At 42.9% G+C, this 16,573-nt stretch overlaps 3 long non-coding RNA genes across 3 annotated transcripts; 1 reads left to right on the top strand and 2 right to left on the bottom strand.

Annotated features, from left to right (window-relative positions):
- Positions 1 to 1,149: 1,149 nt before the first annotated feature.
- LOC140756033 (uncharacterized) lies at positions 1,150 to 11,213 on the top strand. Its single transcript, XR_012103863.1, has 2 exons — positions 1,150 to 1,331; positions 10,962 to 11,213. It is a non-coding gene; the product is annotated as an uncharacterized LOC140756033 (long non-coding RNA).
- Positions 11,214 to 12,984: 1,771 nt separating this feature from the next.
- LOC140756249 (uncharacterized) lies at positions 12,985 to 13,775 on the bottom strand. The gene is made up of 2 exons (XR_012103877.1): positions 13,651 to 13,775; positions 12,985 to 13,301 (listed from the first exon to the last, which is right to left on the bottom strand). It is a non-coding gene; the product is annotated as an uncharacterized LOC140756249 (long non-coding RNA).
- A 1,932-nt stretch (positions 13,776 to 15,707) lies between these two features.
- On the bottom strand, positions 15,708 to 16,529 carry LOC140756230 (uncharacterized). The gene is made up of 2 exons (XR_012103876.1): positions 16,440 to 16,529; positions 15,708 to 16,145 (listed from the first exon to the last, which is right to left on the bottom strand). It is a non-coding gene; the product is annotated as an uncharacterized LOC140756230 (long non-coding RNA).
- Positions 16,530 to 16,573: the final 44 nt, after the last annotated feature.

Here is a 16,573-nt window from a genome sequence, read left to right as displayed (position 1 = left end):
GAGCGTACATTTTACTTTCAAGTACACGTATAATGTTTAAAGATGCAAGAATTCTAATAATTATATCGAGCATTGCAAATATGGAAACTGCTTTATCAAACCTACTCATAAATAATTGCAATGGATGTGTTTGCGAACATCGATTTATATTTAAATAAACCAGTACTCCCTTATCGATAACTGAACGAGATACAAGTACAATATAAAAGTTGTTTCTTACAATGTTAACTTAAATATACATAATTCTATGGCAGGTGCGATCGTGCAAGAAATGAATGGGTTCTGTATGTCTGAAAATAGGTCATAAAGAGGACTCGTTGGTCTTGTTTTTGTAAACATTTTTGGTCCAAGAACTCGTAACATATATTGGTATTATGATATTATGCGAGATTTTTAGACTATTTTAGATTATGTTAATGTTGGGTTAGTAAATAATTTGCGATCATCATTGGACACAATGTCTGTTTTATTCAATGGTAAGTGTGGAATGATAGAAGATTCCCCCCAAATGCTAGTAGATAGTCCCCGCCAAACTGCTAGTCTGCTCTGAAATTGCTGTGAGCAGGTGTAACCATACAATTTACTGTGGCGACGGATTCATTTCTATATTCAGAGCGGACTTCTAGTCCGCTCTAGTTTAAGTAAAACTTTTAGTTTTACGCGGACTATACCTATTAGTAGCCTTACCCTTTAAAATTAGCAGTATCGGAATATAGAATACAGATGAACCGTCTATTTGCCATATATTTTTGGAAAGCTATTAAAAATCTAATAAACATTTGAATATTATTTATTGAATTATTTTTGTAAATATTAGCTTATAACGACCTGAGTAAGTATTTATCCCTTTTCAAAACAGAACAAAATAGAGCTGCTAGCTGTCTTCGCACTAGAAATACAAATTTTTTGGATATTTTATTTTAATTCTATATTTAATATTTTGGGTTACTAGTGTTCACCAATTGGTCTAAATTTATATTAAATTCTCGCCAATCACTACCGAACCAAAAAAATCACAAAACAGAAAAAAGTACTGAACAGTTCTCTCTTAGACACGTTATAAATATAAAATATAGGTTTGACGTAACTTTCAAAGGAACCCTAATATCTGCATAAGTCTATTAACATGGATGCCGCCTAACACGGATATTTATTACACAAAGTAGTTACTGGTGCTACTGACTATATTATATGAAGATCAAGGACGCTTTATCCTGACACGAGCAGGCGTGGTCAGTACTTAGTACACTATATAAATCAGAGCACCCGATCATTGGGTATCACTTGTGAAAAGCATAGCAAGCGAATCTCCTACCATGTTCTTCAGACTGGTAAGTAAAGTAACACATAAAAGTTTTACTAATAAAAGTTAGGTCATAAGAAAATTGTACAAATTTGATAAAGATAAAGGGATAAAGGATTTAATTGGCCAAGTGCAAGTTGAACGCTCACGGAGGGTTCCACGCCACCAAATCTGGAGGCACGGCAGTGCCTCCGCAAGTCGAACAAAAAAAAAAGTTTTCATATTTTTCAGTTAATGCATTATGATAATTTGAATTGTCTACTTATTATGGTCCAATAGATAAAGCGAAAAACGTCGAAAAATAGGGCCCTGTGACAGACGGACGGAGGGCCCTTGGTCCTCGGGCAGACGGAATCCTAAAAAATCGATACCTTAAGTTATAATTCATTTATTTATTGTCAATTACATAGTAAATTATTTACAATATTAACCTAATACAAAAAAATAAAACAGGTTTTAAAATTACCTTAAGTTTTACCTTAAGTAGAACAAACATAATTTTTTTTAATGAAAAATATAATCCTATAATAACTAAAGTGGTCGTAAACCACAGATTTAACAAAGTTCAATCTTAAGTCAAATACTTTGTTAAGTAAACAGTTACTACATAAAGGCTTTAACCGAAATTCGGAGGAGAGTTGAATTTTGATAACAATATTTACCCAATCGGTCAGAAAGGGTTGAATCTTATAACACAATTTCTGAACTGTTACCCCGTGAAATTATAAAATCAAAAGTAAAGTGATTAATATTATTAACGTATAAAAATTTTGTAATATACAACTTTAAAATTTACAAGTAATAAAGGAAAAAGTTAAAAAAAGTATTACAAACCTTTCGTAGAGATGGTGAGGTACCGTCTATTGTCTCATATTGTGCCCAAAATTTAAAAAAGTGGGCATCAATAGAACCTCCCTGATTTAAAAACATAAGATCATCAAGAGAGAAAAAAATCTACATCTTTGAATTGTTATCCGTAACGAAATTTTATCATAAATAATGAAATTATTCACAAAATCATAATTACCAGACAAATGGAAGGCAAACTGTCACTTGACAATTAAAACTTTTCCTTTGACTTTAGTATTTAGTTATAATTAAACGTCCTTTGGCGACATCGGTCATTTGGCGTTGACCTACATTAAAGACAGTGTAATTGGTTTTCAATTTCAGACATGAATACTCCTGAAAAGTACATCATAAGTTTCAGATTACCCCGAATTAACATTTTCGATTCCAAACAAAGTGAAATTAATACTTGTTTATCTTTAAATATAAGGAGTTTAAAGGTGATAAAGTAATTTTTATCATAACAACTAGTAATGCTCGCGGCTTTGCGTTTAAAAAAATAACATGACATACATATAATTGAAAATTTGTACCTTCCTTGGAATAACAGGGACCCCATCTGTCGAAAATTGGTCGTAACAAGACAACTTCGTGGGCTCACGCACAACAACTTTGTTAAAAATTATCACATGATCAAATGAATAGTTTACGATTCTATAAAGGGCATACAGACAAACATTCATTTTTTTTATAATATAGGAGTAGCAGACGAGCATACAGTCCACCTGATGGTAAGTGGCTACTGCCGCCCATGGACATCTGTAATCAACCCCAGATAGGATTAGATATTCCTACCTGAGGTCGGCCACAGATGCGTCGCTACCCCTGAGTACTAAGCTGGAACGCCTCGGAAAAGTCTGCCTCCCTTACCACACCATTCAAACCGGAACACAGCAGCGCCTAACACTGCTGTTATTAGGTAAAAGAAGGTCTATAAAGGGCATACAGACAAACATTCATTTTTATATAGATAGATAAAATATTCAAAAACCATTAACCGTATTCGAACTTTTTGTTTAAGAATTTCGGTAAACTTAAATAGAATATATTGAAGATAGGGGTGACACACTCGTACTTGTAAATTTGAAATATTTTTGGGGGCAAATCTAAACTATAGTTTTTAATAAATTCTTTGAAAGAAACATCATTTTCGTGAAACTTTTGATTATGTATAAAGTTTTCATACATAGGCTTTTTTATAAAAAATCTGCAAAAAGTGTTTATGAACAGATTTCTGTTTAATACCTAAATGAGGTTCCTTCTATTCGTACGTTTTCTATTATTTTCCAAATTGTAGAATCATATTTTGACTTTGCACCATATTTTAAAATTACAATAGCAGTGTAACAATATGATGAACTAATTAAAAATATTAAATTAAAAGTGTATTATAGTGGACTCTATTTTATTACCGTTCTTTTATTAGCTTGACACGTATGTATGTATGTAATGGAATCTTTCTTTTCTTTCGGAAACTTGATTTTTACCCACTTTTAAAATGTTGAACAATTATCAAGAACCGTTGACAATGCACGATATTAATAATTTTGTCCATTTCTAATTTTATCTTATGAGGTTCGTTAGGATTAACGATTTTCCTTGTACGATTTTAGTGTGATTTTTAACTTTTAACCTATATTTATACTGTTAAAATGCTATAAAAAACAAATTGTGAAGATAGATAAATGTTATACCGTGAACAGATCCTTAGAATTAATCGAATCTCATCCAATATTCAATCAGTTCTATTTGACCTACCTTCGCAGGATTCAGTCTGTTCAATTTATTCAATTATTAAATCTATATTATTCAATAAAATAGGTTGTCTATTTACCATTTAATTTCATAACATCGGTTTTGACCTACTGACTATTGGATTGTGGTCAGTTGCTCAACAGTATTTGAGCCGAAAGGGTCAAACCCAAACACAGCAGAGCTTGATAGGTATGGCGGTGGTGTCTTCAGAGTTGAATCAAAAATAATCCGATCTAAGATCTTCTATTCTGAGTTCATTACAAAGAAATATTGTCAATATTGACCCCTTAACGTGAGGTAAAATTAATGCTTTTTAAAATAATAATTATACCCGAATATGAATTATGAATACAAATTCGAAATTCCTGTTTTCAAGGCAAAATTCGGTAGCGGTGTGCGAAAATCTACAAGATCTTAACAAATCGCGTCTTTCCAAAAGTTTGTTTTACACAGATTATAACTACATCAAAACAACATTTGCTTAAAAAGGTTAAAGAACTGTAAGATGTTGGAAGTTCAAAGACTTTTCCTAAGCAAACCGTTATGATAATAATGGTATTCGAAATAATACTGTAGGTTTGTTAGATCTCCCCCTCGAATGGGCTGCCACCTTGTCGTGGTGAGGGGGCTTGCGTGTCCTAATGATCTCCGAGGCTATACGGCAGAGTTACTCATACCGGAAGGCGAAGGGTGAAGGACCAGACTAAGAGCGGCCCAGGGGAGCTCACCCCTTAAAACAAGCAAATTATGGATAAGGCACGTTGTGAAAACGGTCTCCAGGTGGGTACCCGAAAGGGAGAGTCCCACCCCTCTGCTACGGCGGAGGGCAGCCCCACGTACTCTGGAGGGGGCAACAACTGCCTCGTAGGTCGGCAATCCGCCGACCTTCGTAAACACGACCAAGGCTTATTGATACCGGACTCCGATTTGCAAAGCGAAATCGAGAAGCTGCCCGCTGTACCAGCGGTGAGGAGGAAGACGCGGCAGGTTAAGGGTAAGGCAGTAGCCCCACCCACACCAGCCGTCTCGTCAGACACAGACGAGTTGACGGACTGTTCCTTTATGTCAGGAGTGTCGGAACAGTCCACAGCCAAGTCGGCGTGCGCCCGCAAGAGAGCGCTACCGGCGAATAACAGCGGAAGTGAGCGGCCCAAAAGGAAGACCGTGAAGCCACAGTCAGGCAGGGATGAGGAAGGCTTCCTGCATCCCCCATTACCAGTGGACAAATCTAAAGCGAAGACTTCTCTCCCGAGTGCTGAAGAGCTGTGCCGGGAGATGAATGAGCAGCCCACAGGTGACCTAGGTTCTCGTATAATCGAGAACCTAGATATAATAGAGAAGGTCGCAGATAAGTCGCGCAATTTGAAGGGGGACATGGTGCGCACCATCCGCTTGGCCGTGCGCCACGTGCAGGCAGCAGCGACAGAGGTAGTGCAGAGGGCGACCACTGCACACCTGGAAAAGGAGAATGCAACATTGCGTTCCCAGCTTGCTAGCCTGCACGGGAAGGTGGAGGCTCTCACGGCGGAACTGAATGAGTTACGCCGTGATAAAGCCCCGATTAGACCGGAGCCGCCCCGGGCAGAACCGAGAAAGGCCGGAAACGGGGAGGACGCTCTGATGGATAGGATTGGGTCTATCATTGATAAGAAACTGGCGTCCTTCAGGGACGAGCTCTTCCCAGGCAGAGCGATCCGGCCTCCCTTAGGGCAGAAGGTCACGCCCGCACGTCCCCCAGTGGCTAAAGCGCCGGAGCGGCCTCCAGTCGCTTCTACTTCAGCTGCGCAAACCGAGGCGTGGGTGACTGTAGTGGGGCGCAAAGCCAGAGCTAAGGAACGGCGTACGCCTACAACCCGAGTGGAGCCAGCCCGAGGACAAACTCCAAGTCGTGGCCGAGGGAAGAATGTTCTCCAGCGGCCTCTTGCAGCCAATGCTGCACCGGCACCGATGTCTCAGGCAACCAAGGGGCGAGCCGGTAAGAAGAAGGCTACTAAACAGAGGCTTCCGCGAGTGCCGAAGTCGGCGGCAGTCACGATAACGGTGCCCGAGGGGTCATCCGTTACCTACGCTGAAATAATGAGGACCGCGAAGGGACGGATTAATTTAACCGATCTGGGCATCGTCGAGGTGCGTCAGAAGAAAGCCCTGAACGGTGGCTTGCTGATAGAAGTGGCCGGTGAGGACAGTGCCGAAAAGGCCGACGCACTCGCAGGAAAGCTACAAGCAGTCGTCGCTGAGATGGGCGTTAAGGTGGCGAGACCCTCAAAACAAGGGGAGGCCAGGGTGATGGATCTAGACGATTCCGTCACCCAGGAAGACGTCGCCGGCGCCATCGCTGCGGCCTGCGGGTGCGCCGTCACGGATGTTAGAGTCGGGGAGATTCGGCGGAGGCCTTTTGCATTAGGGACAGTATGGGTGCGCTGTCCCCTAACAGCCATCCGTAAGCTAGCCGCTGCGAAGCGACTTCTCGTCGGGTGGGTGTCTGCCAGGGTGGAGATACTCCCGCCTAGGTCACTCCAATGCTTCCGTTGCCTCGAAATGGGGCATGCGCGGCACCAGTGTACCAGCACCAGGGATAGGAGCGCACTGTGCTACGTGTGTGGCGAGCCTGGTCATAGGGCGCGCCAATGCGGAGCACAGACACCGAAATGCGCCCTATGCGCGGACCTCGGTCGTTCATCTGACCACCGCCTGGGCAGCAAGAGGTGCACGCCTCCGAAAAGGAGAAAAAGAGGCAACGGAGGAGACGAGACGGCGGCCAAAGCTGCCAGCTCGGCACGGACAGATGGGCCTGCGCTTCCCAGCGCTTCGTCCCATTGTCCACCAGCGGAAGCGATGGACTCCTAATGGATAGGTCTCCGTCACTTAAAATACTCCAGGGGAACCTGAACCATTGCCGCGGGGCGCAGGACTTGCTCCAGCAATGCGTCGTGGACTGTTCGGTTTCTTTGGCAGTGGTGGCGGAGCCCTATAGAGTTCCAGAGCATCCGCGGTGGGTAGGAGACGATGCGCAGTCCGTCGCCGTGTACTGGGCGGGAGGTGAGAGAGATCCCCCGTTCTCTAGACTCCACTCTGAGCGAGGCATAGTCGCAGTGGAGTGGGGTCCCTTAGCGGTACTGGGATGCTATGTCTCCCCGAACTGCACTTTGGCGGCATTCGAAGCGTTCCTTGACCGTGTGGCAAACTGTGTTCGGTTCTGTCTTCCCCGACCGGTACTCGTGATGGGCGATTTTAATGCCCACTCGAGGGTCTGGGGAAACAGACGAGACAGTGTCAAGGGAAGGGCAACGCTCGAATGGGCAGCTGGGCTCGACCTACGTCTACTGAATCGTGGCTCGGTCAGCACGTGCGTGCGTTGGCAGGGAGAGTCGATCGTAGACCTCTCTTGGGCGACTCTTTCTGCCGAGCGCTTGGTCACGGGCTGGAGAGTGGCCGAAGACCTACTCACGTTGTCTGACCATCGCCACATATTGGTGGACGTGGTGTTACAGCTACCGGCTGCGGACATCCGTCGTGCAAACGACCTGCCACGTCGATGGGCATTGAAGCGGCTCGACCGAGACCTGCTCGTCGCTGCTGCCCACGTCGCAGACTGGTCTAGTGCCGCTGAGGGGGACGGCCGGCTCGATCCCGAACGGGAGGCGATCCGGCTCAGGGATGACTTGGCGGCTATCTGCGATATCGCGATGCCACGTGTCAGACCTGGCTGGAGACGTCCTGTGTACTGGTGGACGGAGCGCATCGCACGGTTGCGTGCAGCCTGCTTGCGTGCCAGACGCCAGTACACTCGGGCTCGACGACGCCGGTCAGCCGGCGCTGCGGAATGGGAGGAGAAGTACGTGGAGTACCGGGCCGCAACGATATTGCTTCAGGGCGCAATCGCCGAAAGCAAGGCCCGGAACTGGAACACACTCGTGGAGGGACTTGACCGAGACCCATGGGGACGGCCGTACAGGATGGTGCTCGGTAAGTTACGTCCATGGGTGCCTCCTCTCACGGAAACTCTTGACCCGCTTTTCGTGGATACAGTGGTGGACAGCCTGTTTCCAGGAACCACTGACGAAACGGGTCCTCCCGCCGCGTCGCCGGATGTCCCTAGTTGGTCGGACGATCTGGCGGTCACTGAGTGCGAGCTCGACGGAGCCATAAAGCGCATGGCGAGGCGTAACACTGCTCCGGGGCCGGATGGTATCCCAGGCCAGGCTTGGGTCTTGGCGCTGACGGTGCTGGGGGGGAGGCTGCAAAACTTGCTCACCGCCTGCTTCCGCTATGGACGATTTCCGTCGGTGTGGAGGCAGGCGAGGTTGGTGTTGTTGCACAAGTGGGGCAAGCCTCGAGACTCCCCATCAGCGTACAGACCCATATGCTTGTTGGATGAGGCGGGCAAGCTATTCGAGAGGATCATTTCATCTCGAATTAGCCAGCACTTAGCGTGCCATGGCCCGGACCTCTCCAAAAACCAGTTCGGCTTCCGGCAGCGGCGTTCGACGGTGGACGCCATCCTCAGAGTAAGAACGCTCTCAGAGCAGGCCATATCCCAGGGTAGAGTAGTCTTGGCAGTAAGCCTTGACATTGTTAACGCTTTTAACTCTCTACCCTGGAGTGCGATCATGGAGGGCCTGTCTGTGCATCAAGTGCCTTCCTATTTACAGGAGGTTTTGAAGGCCTACTTGTCGGACAGGTATATCCGTTTCCCAGGTCGCTATGGGAGCGTTCACGAGAGGAACGTCATGCGCGGGGTGCCGCAAGGATCGGTACTGGGCCCACTACTGTGGAATATTGCATATGACGCGGTGCTGAGAACGGTGCTCCCACCAGGAGTGAGCATCGTCTGTTACGCCGATGACACCCTCGTTCTCACCGAAGGGGTGTCTTTTACGAGAACGGTTCGGCTAGCAGAGCTCGGGGTAGCATGCGTCGTAGCAAAGATCCGCGGGTTGGGCCTACAGGTAGCGCCCCAGAAAACCGAGGCGATATGGTTTCACGGCCGTAGGCCGAGAATTGAGCCAGTTGAGACCTCAGTGCGTGTCGGTGAAGCGGATGTCCGGATAGGCAGGTTCATGAAGTACCTTGGCCTAACACTGGACAGCCGCTGGTGCTTCGACGAGCACTTCGACCGTCTCGTCCCTCGAATTCATAAGGTAGCGGGTGCTTTGCACAGACTGCTGCCGAATCTCGGGGGACCAAGGGAAGAAGTCCGCCGCCTCTACGCGGGTGTGATACGCTCGATTGCGCTCTACGGCGCGCCGGTATGGTCGGACAAGTTGTCTGCCAGCCGGCGTCGTGCGCGGAAACTGAATTCCGCGCAACGTACGATCGCAATCAGAGTCGCCCGAGGTTATCGTAGCATATCGTATGAGGCGGCGACAGTCCTGGGGCGGTTTCCGCCCCTGGACATTCTGGCGGATATGGACGCACGGGTCTTCTATAAGATCCGCGACCTCCGTCAGAGGACTGAACCCTTCGACGAAGAGACGATCGGAGCGCTTCGGAGGAGAGCCAGATGGCGCGCTCTGAGGTGCTGGCGCGAACGGCTCCAGGAGCCTCGGAACATACGCCAAAGGGTGGTTGACGCTATCCTACCAAACTTGCGGGCCTGGCTGAAGAGTAGGGGTAGAGTGACCTACCGTCTTACTCAGATACTCACCGGACATGGCTGTTTCGGTGAGTATCTGAATAGGATACAAAGAGAGGAGACGGCCCATTGCCATCACTGCGGACACGACGAGGACTCCGCACAGCACACGCTGCAGTACTGCCCAGCGTGGGAGTCGCAGCGGCGGATCCTCGTCGAAAAAGTGGGACCGGATCTGTCTCCGTCGGCCATCGTCGGAGCGATGGTTCAGCGCAGCGAGGCCTGGAACGGCATGATCACCTTCTGCGACGTGGTCATGTCTGCGAAGGAAGACGCCGAACGAGCCAGGGAGCGCGCTGAACCCGCTCGGAGGAGGAGCCGCCGCGGCCGTAGGTAAGGGCCCCCGGCGCGGTGTCCCTGTAGTTCCGGGACTAGAATAGGGCTACGGTATCTCCTGCCTGTCGTAAGAGGCGACTAAAAGGGGGCTTCCGGGGTTGCGGGCGGCAAGAGTGGGAGCTCGAACCGCCCGGCCAGCGGCCCCGGGAAGGACGACGGTATGTGTGGTCGCATACCGTCGTATACACCAGATGGTGTGGAGAGCGTCAAGCTCACCTGGGCGGAGCCCGACGGGGCAACGCGCTTAGAGGACTCCGGTTGCGTTCCTTTGGAGATCCCGGAGCCCTCAACGCAGCGCAGAGGACGGCCACCGGGGGGGGTTTTAGTGCGGTAAAAATCCCACATAACTCGGCGTCGCTCCCACGTTGTCGGGTACCTTTTGAAGGTTTCCCCCTCGACAAAAAAAAAAAAAAAAAAAAAAAAGGTTTGTTAGATCTTGTCCCTGTAGTTCCGGGACTAGAATAGGGCTACGGTATCTCCTGCCTGTCGTAAGAGGCGACTAAAAGGGGGCTTCCGGGGTTGCGGGCGGCAAGAGTGGGAGCTCGAACCGCCCGGCCAGCGGCCCCGGGAAGGACGACGGTATGTGTGGTCGCATACCGTCGTATACACCAGATGGTGTGGCGAGCGTCAAGCTCAAAAAAAAAAGGTTTGTTAGATCTTTACTCGTGCTTCTTATTGTTACATTTTTATTACCAACGTTGTAAACATATCACTTACCTAATAAACCCTTTTAAAACTTGTAAACTTTATTGTAATTTAAATTATAGATCTCTATATGATTATATATCAGATATAGATTTCTATGTGTTTTCAGATTATGCCATATTTAACAAATAAAATAAATGTTTTTAATGTCACTCAATTTAAGATTACAAGCACGAGAGCTTACCCTCTTTAATCCAGGCCGTTTTATGTCCTAAATTTGATCCAAATCGGATAAATAGTTTTTTCATAAACAAACATCCGTCCACCCTCATAAAATATTACGTTTTAAGTAAGATTAAAAATTTTATAAAAACTCAGTCTTATCTAAAATATTCTTAAATCGAATATCTTATTAAAACATGGCATGTTTCTTTACAGTTTGCTCTCTTCGCTGTGTTGGCGGTGGCGTTCGCCAGCCCCAAGCCGGAGCCCGCGCCCCAGCCCCAGGTGTTCGCATACGGCGGGTACCCTTACGGCTTCGGCTACAACGGTGCCCTGGGCTACGTCGCTCCCTACGCTGGCCTGCCCTACGCCTACGGATACTACGGTCGTTAACCACAACCATACTACAGCCCGGATACAATACAATGACCCCGATATGCCAAAATTCATAATATAATTTTCACTGCATTTTACGTCTTTTTGTTCTTTAATATCCCTGGTTACTCCCTGTGTAATAAAATCGATAGTAAAATCTTAAAGTAAGAAAGAAGTAGGAAGTTCTCCTTCCTACTTCTTCCTACTATATATTATCGTTATAGTAATAACTTTGAAATCCTTTTCTACACAACTTACACTTTTCAAACAAGGAGGAAAAAACCACAATATTCCATAAAAAGAGCGATATTATCACAAATGTGAAGTGAATACCATACTTTCTGTAGTCTAACACTTTATTATTACTTGTATACAACACTATACATACGGAAATATGTAAACAATTAATGACAGTAATTACGGTTTATGTATTTTAATTAATAATTCACATACTTCGCCGCGTGATATCAAGGCCTGTATACAATACATAAAGAATGTCTTATAATTGCACTGTGTTACAAATCAAAGGAAATCTATTTGAATAAGTCGTTGCTAAGTTAGTCTTGGCATAACCTTTTATGGCAGTTTATGGAATTGTAATTTATACATACGAGTATAACATGAAGTAAGCTTCGCCTGTCTGTACATCGAACATATTTACAACTACAAAAAAGTAGGTAAGAAAACTGATAATAAGCATTTTTAGATTTTTTTAGTTTTTTGAGACTAAAAGGTTACATACACACAGGATTTTCAAACCAAAACTACTCCATTGAGTTCAATGGATTGATAATATACATATTATAGTCCGTCTCTTTACTTAACATCCAGTCCTCATTTTATTCCAACCGATCTATTCTATGAAAAGTTATTAAATTTAAAATTCAAAAGTACATTTTCTAATATTGTTGACAAGGAAACCTGCATACATGCGAAAATTTAAAAAAAGTTTTCAAAGGTATGTGAAGTCTACCAATTCGCACATGGCCAGCGCGGTGGACTATGGCTTAACCCTTCTAATTCTGAGAGGAGACCCGGGTCCAGCAGTAGGACAGTAATAGGTTGATGATGATGATGATGTATGACGTGTACACAAAGCGGGAGATTTCAGTTTACCGGTGCTTCGTGAGTTTCAAAGATATATAATTGACATTTTATCTGAGTCCACGCGAACGAAGCCACAGGCACAGCTCAATGTATCTATACCTAATAAATGCAGTTGAACACATTGCAAGTAATCAAGTAATAAGCAACAACGCTTGGAATGCAGTTCTGTTAATGTGTTTAATAAAATACAGCGTTATGGCATGTTGTCAACGAGGTGAGGTGTCGGCCTCTTATTTATAATTTTAAAACATAGACAAGTTTGACAGAAAACATTGAAACATTCATGAGTGTAATTAAGTAATTAGTAACATTGTAAGAAATCGCAGATAATGTAATACCTATGTTTTAGTTAGTTTTTTAATTCCATTATTTATATTAGGAGCGATAAAAGGTCTGGCAGTTCAACTGATGTTAAGTATACTATAGATATCATTAAAATTTGTCCCTGTTAAAAAATCATAAAACAGCTCTATGAGTTCCTAAGTAAAATAATAACGACATTATTCAAATTATTAATTTCAAATTAACTCTTAAAACTCTATCGTTAGTTATGTATGTAGATACTTAGGTAAAAAATCTATCTTGCGAAAATATTGTTTGTACATACATCATAATAGGAAATAATATAATGTGAGTAAAAAAATTCGGATAACTAACTTCAGATAACTAAAAATAATGTACATTAATAAAGACTTACAAAAACACGTAACACGTAAACACGCTGTATGAATCAGTATAAAAAAATAAAACGACGAAAAACGACATAACAGAAAAAATCACATTTAATCACAAACAATTATCTTTTTATTTGCGGTAATACCAATCCAAAGCAGGTACAGTGTATGGTAGAGAATAAGCTGAGCTTATTAAGGGAGCATAGTCAGAATAACTGTACGATGCTCCATATAACGAGGTGTATGGTAATGATGAGACGGATGCTATGGAAGTGAAAGGTGCTAACGGAGCCACAGGTGACATCAGCGCAGCGGATCCAAATGACGTGTAGAATGGTCCAGTATTGTAAACCAATGCTGGTTCAGCTGTCACTGAAGCGAATAACACCAACAGCAATATCTGTTGACAAAGAGAAAACGATTAAAATAATCATTCTAATCGTACGAATAACAATCGTTTATGATCAGAAGGAAATAATGTCCATGGACGGCAGTTATTCCTCATTCTTCTTTTAATGATCAGGGTGAAGTAATTTATATGGGCAGCAGTGATCCTATGAAATGGACTACCCATGACATGGATAATTGTTACGAGTTAAGTCTTCGAGTTATAATTTCCATCGAGGGAGGTAGAATTAATATCATAGTCTGGGCTTTAACTTTGATAGTGAAGCTAATCCTTCAAATGCATTACGCTCAATTGATAAATAGTTCCTATAAAGTAATAAAAATTAGCACAAGAAACTTACCAATAGAATTTTCGCCATTTTGCGACACTGTGTTCCACCTCCTATGACTGGCAGACTGTTTGCACAGAGATGAGCTAACTTTTATATATGGGATGCCAAAAAGGAACTAACAAGCGATTGTGTCTGAAAGAATAGACATTTTGAATAGAATTGTGACAGAATAAAGGCTTCTTGAAAACAAAAGAATGCATAATCTAAGAAATACATTCATGTGTCCGAAATTATATTATCCTCATTAACCTTGCACAGTTTATATTTTTGGTAATATAAGTTTATTTGTAAAACAGGATGTAATACACTTTGGGCTCTTTTTGATTGGGACGACACGACACCGATACGGTGACGACACTAATGAACGCATAATTTTATGAAATTGTAGGTAACGCGTGTTTTTTGCCATTGGCCCGGTAAAACACCGACATGATTTGCCTCCAATGATATGTCGGTACCGTGCTGGACATGTTGTGTACACTCGTAATCTTCCATGTGGAAGGATTTTAGTGGAATTTTATTGGACGTACCCTACATTATGCTTATGCTTGTTTGTCGCCGTCGTCTCATGTCGTACCGGTCGATCAAAAATGAAGAAATAGCTGCTGGTGTCATACTGACGGTGTCGGTATCATGTCGTTCCAATGAAGAAGTGCTATATACCTGGTGTGAAGAAGTAAATATGTTATCTGATTGATATTAAACGGTATCAGGAATTTATGGAATCTATGGGAACGAAAACAGGATACAATTTCTAGGTATTTACAATGTCATTGCTGTCGCCAAGGACTTCGTTAGTACATATTATGTAATCTTCCATGATTCCTAATCATACTCTGTAAAATAAGATAGCAGTCGTACATTGCTGCTATGTAGCATTGCTATCTGCTAGATGCAGCCAGCATTTAGGCAGATTTAGAAGTGGCGACTTATAAACAATATTGTTTGACAACTTATAAAATATACCTGATACTTCTATCACGTTGTAAACAACTCAAGTATAAAATACTAGCTGACCCGGAAAACCTTGTACCGCCTCAAAATCTATTTATCAAATATATTTCATATAAAGTATAGCCTATGTTACTCGTGGATAATGTAGCTTTCGAATGGTGAAAGAATTTTTAAAATCGGTCCAGTAGTTTTTGAGCCTATTCATTACAATCAAACAAACAAAGTTTTACTCTTTATAATATTAGTATAGATTGATAAATTTTTACATCTAAAAGAACGTTGGTAAATATTTTATTTGTAGTCATTTATGGTGTATTTTTGATCTTAATTGAATTTCCGAGGTACCTAAGAAAACCCAGGTCTGGACTATAACTTGGTTTTTACACACCTTTAAATTTGCTTTAAAAGCGAAGGAAAACATGGTGAAGAAACGTACACCTCTAAGTTCTTAAAAAATTCTCATAGGTGTCAGAAGTTTACCAATTCGCTCTAGTGGTGGACAGACCCATACCAAGCTATGGGACAGTAATTGACGCCATGTCTTTTTGAAGTAAACATAGTCTTTCAGTATCTACTCAGTCATCCCTACCATCTGAGAATGACTTCTATTGAATCAATAGATTTCTAAAAGTCATAGGTAGTACGTAACTATTGTTATAACTGTTTATAATACCTGAATCTATTACGTACTTAATATGTGATCAAGTTACCCAATAATGCCCAAAAATAAATTACAACGGCTAAGTTGATTTATTGCTGTGCCAAATATTTGTTTTATTAAGATTGATAGTTACTATTGTTTATTTTATTCGAAAAAATATAGCTCCAGCTATATTTCAATTAAATATTCAATGTAAACTTCTCAGGGACATTGTTACTGCTCTCGTACCTCTGACTTTTCAAACTTATTTGGGTATAACAAATAATGAGTATTTGTTTGAATGGTGAAGGAAAACATCGTTTACTTTAATAGCATACTAGCCGTGGCCAGTGGAATAGTAATGATTGGTGACAATTCTGTATAAAAATACATATTTCGGTACAGATGTTATTTAGGTACTAGTACAATAAATACTATGATGCAAATACAAAAGAAATAAAGTACAAACAAGTAACATAAATTGTTTATTAACAACAATATAACACATATTTCATTTCACATACATTTTCTAAAACATTTATTTTCTATAATACCAATCTCTGCTAGCAGCATACGCATATGGTAACGTATATGGTAAGGAATAAGCAGAATTTACCACAGGAAGATAGTCGGAGTAACTGAGAGATGATCCATATGCGTAGTTATATTGAGAAACTGAGCTGTACGGTAGAGCCACCGGTGCAACTGGTGCAACGGGTGCAACGGGTGCCACTGGTGCAACGGGTGCCACCGGTGCAACGGGTGCAACTGACGCCACCGGAGCGACGACAGGCGCAGAGGCTGAGGCCACTAGCGCTGCGGATGTGTATGGAGACGAGTAGAAAGGTGATCCATTGATCACCCACGCTGGGTCAGCTTTCACTGAAGCCAATATCACTAAAAGTCCTACCTGTAAAAAATAAATTTAATTAACATTAACGCAAGAACACCTGTTAAATATACAGTAAAACGATAAGATTTAAATTACCTAAAACAATTTTCAAATCTAAATTGATTTTGATGGGTTTTCTGAAGGGACACGTTAAAAAGTAGTTCCTTTTATATCATTTAAAAAAAGCAACGTATTGATCATATCTGATCCTATCTGAGGTTAATTACAGATGTCCGTGGGAGAAGCAGCCACTTATCATCAGATGGACTGCATGCTCGTCTGCTACTCCTATAATATAAAGAAAATACTTACCAGAAACATTTTCGTCATTTCGTATTTCGTATATTAAAGTCCACCTTTGCCAAACACCACTGATATACTGTTTCTACTGAAGATGCTCTACCTTTTATATTTGTGGTATGCCGAATAAGAACAAAGTGACAAAC

Source organism: Epargyreus clarus, unplaced genomic scaffold (assembly GCF_041222505.1).
Source record: "Epargyreus clarus isolate Ecla_fem2 unplaced genomic scaffold, WU_Ecla_fem_2.2 ptg000034l, whole genome shotgun sequence".
NCBI lineage: Eukaryota > Metazoa > Arthropoda > Insecta > Lepidoptera > Hesperiidae > Epargyreus > Epargyreus clarus.
This window is presented reverse-complemented; position numbering and strand designations above follow the sequence as displayed.